This window comes from Apium graveolens, chromosome 9 (assembly GCF_009905375.1).
Source record: "Apium graveolens cultivar Ventura chromosome 9, ASM990537v1, whole genome shotgun sequence".
NCBI lineage: Eukaryota > Viridiplantae > Streptophyta > Magnoliopsida > Apiales > Apiaceae > Apium > Apium graveolens.
In genome coordinates, this window is record NC_133655.1 from 255671742 (window position 1) to 255678944 (window position 7203).

Below are 7203 nucleotides of genomic sequence, written 5' to 3' on the forward strand. Positions count from 1 at the left end.
TCTTTTTGAGAAGATGTATGGGGGCTAGCAGTTGTCTCGGTTTAAATACTACTCATCTATATAGGAGACAGAGCTACTGGGTTGACTACAGAACCTTCCTTATGTGGTGCACTGAGGCACTATCTCCCTCACGCTCATTCATACTACATTTAGTGGTAAGAGAGTGTTGGTTGGTTCTGTTTTTGTGTTTGTCTTTATAGTCTGGGATATACGTTGTGGGTTTTCAACCTCATGACTGTCAATGAAAGAAAGTCATTGGAGACTGAACCTGTAACACAGAATATATGGCACTATAGAGATAAAATGTATTTAAGATTTATAATGAATGAAAATTATACATTTAATTTTTTGAGTGTAATGATTTACAATAGTGATTTCAAAGAATTTTACATGAAATAAGAAATCACTAATGTAGAAAGAAGTTTGATTTTGTTTTTCAATATGAATGAGTTTTTGATAAAACATTGATCACTTAGGGTAAAGTATAAGTAATTCTCATTCATATCAAAAGCTTACAAATATCTGCAACATAATGTTAACAACATATCATTGACCGATACTTGTCAAGTACTTTAGATACTAATTGTTATGTTGCATAATATTTAAAATAAAATAAAAATAAAATAATACAATACAAATAATAATAATAAAAACAAATATCAATGAATTAAATACCAAATATCTATCAACAAGATATCAGCATTCAATTTCATATATCATACAATATTTACAATTACAGAAAATACAAATAAAAACTTATATAAATATTGCAAAAATATAGAAACTATTTACAAGTTCAGGATAACATTACCAGCTTGCAAACAACCATATCCCTCAGATACACCTTTGCTGTTATCTCCAAAGGTAACCAGGGGGCTAGCTTTCTCAATCCACATTTGATAGCAGGGCTCTATCTCCGGTCATATGTCTTGATGATCCACTGTCAAGAATCCACACTACCGGTTACACCTGTTTAATGCCCTGCACTACAAATGGATTAGACCTTCTTCGGAACCCAAACTTGGTTGGGCCCGGCATACTTGTAGAACTGTCCTTTGTCAGGCAAAACAACATTTTTAATTTTAATTGCCTCAACTTTCTCAATGACTGAACATTTGACCTTGTAAACACCCTTAACAAATTTATGTTTAAGCTTAGGCACAAATGTCTCCTTTCTAGCCTTAGAAGGACTAGCAGTCTTAGACCTATCATGCTTCTTGTTATTCACATGCTGACGAGGAGTAGTCTTATCATTAGAAACATGCTTACCATTAAAATAAGCATACATCATATTAAAAGCACAAGACATACAATTAGAAACACCACATGCTTTATGAGAGTGATTAATAGTAGGCAATTTATGGATGGCAGACATGGCATTTTTGTTATCCAACTCATGTGTGTCTGAGTTAGTCTCAGTTGCTTTCACAACTTTGACTGGAACTTTCGACACACTTGACTTGGAAACAACCTTCTCATTAGCATGATCTTCAGCACGTATTTCTTCCTGAATAACAGAAGAGGTCGCATCAAATGGTTCAGCAATTGATGGTTTATAGAGGGGTTCATCAACACCCTTAAGCACATGTTGTACTTCCCTCCCTTTAGCACAGACGCAAGGAGGGGAGTTTATGCCTAATTCTCTAATAGCAACATTGTAATCATAACCTATTCCAGATGTTTGATTAACAGATTGCTTACTGTAGAACTCTTTAGCCTTCGAACAAGAATTGAAGTAGGCTCTAACCTTAGTCTCAAGACCGGTGATCTTGTCTTTGAGAATAGTTTCGAGTTTTCTATAATGGTCAACTCTATTCTCTAGAAAAGATACTTGTTCTTTTAATTTGTCTTGATTAATGTGCACAAGTCTTAATTCATTGACCTCTTTCTCAAGGTCTGTGATCTGAAAACTTAACAATTCATTATCACGACGTGCACAATCTAAGTTACCTCTTAGATGATAAACCATTTCGGCATCAGAAAGTTTTACCTCTATTCTTGACGATGAAGCTTTTCCATCAATAGCCATAAGAGCAAGATTTCCTTCATCTTCATCTTCACTGTCAGTATCATCCCAGCTTCTTCCCTTTGCCAGATAAGCCCTTTCAGAGTTCTTTCTTACTTGCTTTGGCTTCCTACATTCTGTGGCAAAGTGTCCCAACTCATTGCAGTTATAGCATCTAATGGTGCTCCGATCAACCATCCCTATTTTGTATCCACCACTGCTGGTGTTAGAGGATGAAGATCCACCTTTCTGGAATTTGTTGTAGTTGGACTTGTACTTAAGCTTGGGATTCCTCTTGAATCTGACATGGGAGAATCTCTTGACAATTTGGGCCATTGACTCGTCTTCCAATTGCTCCAGCTCTTCCAAGGAATAAAAATCATCACTTGATTGATTTGTAGTAGGAGGATCATATTCTGCTACTAACATATTTTCCTCAGCCTTGGAACACTGTACCATTCTCTCCATTTGTTGAGATTGCTGTTGTTGTTGACCTTCAGCTACAAGTGCAGTAGATATGCTAATCATCCTATCTTTCCCGTAGACTTCCTTTTGCTGAATCTGCTCCAACTCATAGGTTTTTAACACTCCATAGAGCCTGTCCAAAGAAATCTCACTCAGATCTCTAGCTTCTCTAATGGCAGTGATTCTATGTTCAAGATGAGTTGGCAGTGTTAAAAGGAACTTTTTGTTGACCTCCCTGATTGAATAATATTTCCCATTTATGTTCAGGTTATTGATCAATGCATTGTACCTCTCAAACACTTCAGTAATTCCTTCTCCTGGATTTGATTTAAAATATTCATACTCAGAGGTTAGGATCTCCAACTTGTTCTCCCTAACTTCCTCTGTGCCTTCATTAATCACCTCAATAGTTTCCCACATGTGTTTGGAATTTTTACAGTTCATTACATGTCTGTTCATCAAGGGATCAAGGGAATCAATTAATATTAATTGAAGGCTGGCATCCAAGGAGGCTTCTTCCTTCTCAGCAGGAGTAAAATCTTCAGGCTCTTTTGGATAGGTTCTAGCTTTGGTAATCACAACATCATCTACTATCACCTCTGGTTCAATAACCATCGGAGTTTTTAGACCCTTCTTTAACAAGTTCAGATATTTGGGATTTGCAACTTATAAAAATAATAGCATCTTCTTCTTCCACATGATATAATTTTCTTTATCAAATAGTGGAATTTTAACGGTTCCAACTTTTTGTGAAGTCATTATGAATTTTTGAATAAATAAAAATTCAAGGAGTTGAAAAATCACAACAGTCTAGGATCTTGATTTGTTCGTTAATCAGAAGGCTCTGATACCAATTGTTAGGTCCCAATGTGTTTGTAGAAGGGGGGGTTGAATACAAACAGTACCGAATAATCGAATAAATGCGGAATAAAAAATGTGAAACAAAATTCAAGTTAAATAAAAATATTATTAAACTTGAAAGGTGTTACAACAACTGTATCGATTACAAGGAATTAATCTCAAATTAATTATCACAAATCTAGAATAAATTCGACATGAACTTTTTCTATTTTTGTAATAAAAAGATTCAAATGCTAAATGCAATTTGAGATTAAGTTCTAGGGATTTTGATCCGCTAGATTGTTACACAAGAACAAGAGAATGATTTCTAGTTGATTGGATTTAACATTACAAACTAGAAATTGATCTTGAAGTTGCAGAGAAGAATAAAATGTTTGCTGCGGCTGCTCTGCTCTTGTTTGTTGACTTGTATTTGATGATTAATTCTTTCTGCTGCTTCTTTGTCTTTTTAATTCATTCAACAGAATTGAATTGAACTGGAATGACAATCCTATAGCTGGCAAGACTTTCGGTAGGACAATGGATTGAACTAGCAAGACAATCTGATTGAACTACAATGACTTTCGGTATGACAATCAGTTGAACTAGAAAGACTATCAGAATGAACTAGCAAGACAATCAGAATGAACTAGCAAGACAATCCTCCTCCCAGTGTAACTTTCGGTGAGATTATTGTTTGTACTAGCATGACTTTCGGTATGACTATTGATTGTCATACCGATTGTCATACTAGTACAATCAGTTTGACTTGTTGAATTTAAATGAATTTTAATCCAATTTAAATTCTGAAAATTCCTAAAATTAATTCAGAATTAATTAATCAATTAATTCAATTAATAAATAAATTATTCTTCGCAGATATAATTTATTTTCTTAATTAAATTAGATGACTTAATTAATTAATAGAGAATTAATTCTAGTCTTCAACAGCACCCATCCTTCTGCAAATCTTCTAAAAATCACTGAAAATTATGAATCAATTCCACCACTTCAATGTTGACACTCGATGTACTGTCTGGTTCATGAGTGACTAACTTCCGTGATGTTTCTTCATGTCTTGACTTTGACACTTTGATTTTCTTCAGATTAAATCCTTGTAATTAATGATACTCTGACGAGATCTCTGTCACTTGATTAAATCCACGATCTTGATTTATATCACTGAGGCATGATCAACTTCTTGAACTTCTTCCAGTGAATTAACTCCTCAAGTCTATAGATGAACCTTGTTTCTGAATCCTTTGATAGATATTACTTTGTGAGATCTCTCTGACAGTCGATCCACTATTTACTTATTACATTCTTATTTGAGTTGAGTTGAATCCTCGAATATACAAATAGGCCTATGACATATGACTTACACATGTCACCATCAACACCATTAAACAAACTGTTCATGGCCTTCTTATCCTTATAAACTTGTTCAATATCTAGATCAGATCATTCTGCTCTAGGCTTTGGGATGGATGGCTCATTTCCTGTAGTAGCTCTCATAGGGACATGTGGATCTTTCTCAATGCAGTCCACATATTTTTCATCTTAAGAGAGGAGATGCGGGTGCATCTTCACCTTCCAGTGTTGATAGTTATCTTTGTCCAGAAATGGAATTTTTACTCTAATATCTTTTCTACTCATCTTGTTAGTTGTTGTGATCTTTAAACTCTTTGTTCTTCAAGAGCTTGCTTTGATACAAATTGTTATTCTCAAACAATCTAACAAAGAATTATAGAAGGGGTTGAATGTAATTCTGGCTACTTTTTCATTTTTAAGAATTGTTCAACTATGAATGTATATCAGTGTTTGATTTGGCTAAAGTGTGGAATGAAAGGAGTGAAGAAATCAAACACAAAAGAATCAAATACAAGTATTTAAAAACTTTCTGGTGGATTGAATTTATCCACCAGAGATATATATTAATATGAGAACTTTGTGATGCAATGTATTTACATACAGCTGCTTACAAGTTGAACTACCAAGAACAGAGAAATTCTTTACAGATATAGCTTTATCTATTTCTCTGGTAATTTCTTACTAACTTGGATATTTTTCTACTTGCTACACTTGGTTTATATATCACCAAGTTACATGATAAAAAGATAATAAAATAAGACAAAATGTTTCTATTCTATTTTTCATGCTTCTTGATTTCTCAATCCAGCATCTTTGAATATCTTCAATTAAGCATGGAAATGGAAATGCTTCTTTGTTCTCTAAAACCTGATAATAGGCAGCCACATTCCTTTTACATACAATCAACGCATGTGACTGTCAAGTCACTATCAACTGCTCTTTTGAATTTGTTCATCCATTGGAACTCAGTGGGATCATCCGTTGAAGCTTTATTGGATCATCCGTTGAGACATTAGTTGATTATCCGTTGAAGCCTTGTGGATATCCGTTGAGGCTATCTTCATGGCAGTTTACTCCATTTCATTTATACAAGATTACAAGTCATCTAATATTTACAATTGACCAACCTATCTTGTATATCAATCTAGTGGTCGACATGACTTAAAGCATTCTACAACGTCTAGATCTCTAAGGCATTACCGTACACAGAAATGTGCTACTAATCTTATTGTAACATAAGCTACCCTTTCAACGGATCTTAAAGTGATCATCCGTTGAAGGCTCCCAATCACTGAATTAAATTTACTAAGTGTTTTGTTTAACTTATCATCAAGTACACAACATATTCCTAACAACCATTGTAGAAGCGTTTAATTAAAAACCACTTTTCAAGACCATGATGAGGGCATGCACGTTGAAGATCTTTGAATCTTGACCAAGCATCTTTGAGAGACTCTCCATATTCTTGTTTGAAACCCGTCATCTTATCAATCAAATCGTCCGTTCCGTTCGGAGGGAAAAACTCAGTTAAGAATGCTTGAGCAATTGCATTACACTCAGTTATATTGATATCATTCAACCAATTTTGAGCTTTGTCATGAAGAGAAAACCCGAAAAACATGACTTTGATTTGGTCTGCAGTGACACCCTGATGTTTGATGGTAGAGCAGAGTTATTGGAATCTTTGCAGATGAAGTGTAGGGTCTTCAGAGGGAAGACCAGCAAACTGATTATATTGGATCCTAGTGAGCAATGCCGGTTTGATCTCAAAATTTGTTTCTTCAATAGTTGGCATAGTAAGGCCAGTAGGCACACCACTCGGAGAGGGCTATGAATAGTTATTCAAAGATGTAATAGGAAGTTCTGCCATTATGATCTTTGAATAACCAATATTTTGTTGCCTTTCTTTTCTTATGCGATCTATGTATTGCTGACAGGTAATCCCAGAATTCGGACTAAGAGGAGTTATTTCTGCTTCTTTTTTGGACCTGGGCATCAACAATTAAAACAAGAAAAACAGTGAAATATGCCTCAATTGAAAGTAAACTCCCAATGAGACAATGGAAACAATCTAAAACAATTAAACTAAAATCTATAAAAACTAGGCGTCTCCCCAGCAGCAGTGCCAAAAATTTGATGTGTAAAATGACAATACTGCAAGTCCACGGTGTCTGTTGTTAGCAGATACAGGCAAGTACAGGTCGTATCTACAAGAAGACTATTTCAAGGGTTTTAATTGAATACTACAAATTGTTTCTGGATTAAAACGAGTGTTGTAAATTTTTAGCTAACTAAATAATGCAAATTTAATTTAGTTAAAATCAAATAACTAAAGTCTAGATCAATATAAGCTCACCCTGCTTACACCAAAATATTCGCAGATATATAAAAATGTATTGGGTCGAGTAATTAAAGTAATGATTAATCTCTCTCAAGCATTAAAACCTTCAAAAAACCAATTATGCTCTCGCACTAATCCTCAATTCTGCTAATCGTATGTGTGCCTCTAGTGAGTAAAATCT

At 34.5% G+C, this 7203-nt stretch overlaps 1 non-coding gene across 1 annotated transcript; it reads left to right on the plus strand.

Annotated features, from left to right (window-relative positions):
- Positions 1 to 6072: 6072 nt before the first annotated feature.
- On the plus strand, positions 6073 to 6179 carry LOC141688122 (small nucleolar RNA R71). The gene has a single exon (XR_012561585.1). It is a non-coding gene; the product is annotated as a small nucleolar RNA R71 (small nucleolar RNA).
- The last annotated feature ends 1024 nt before the right edge of the window (positions 6180 to 7203 follow it).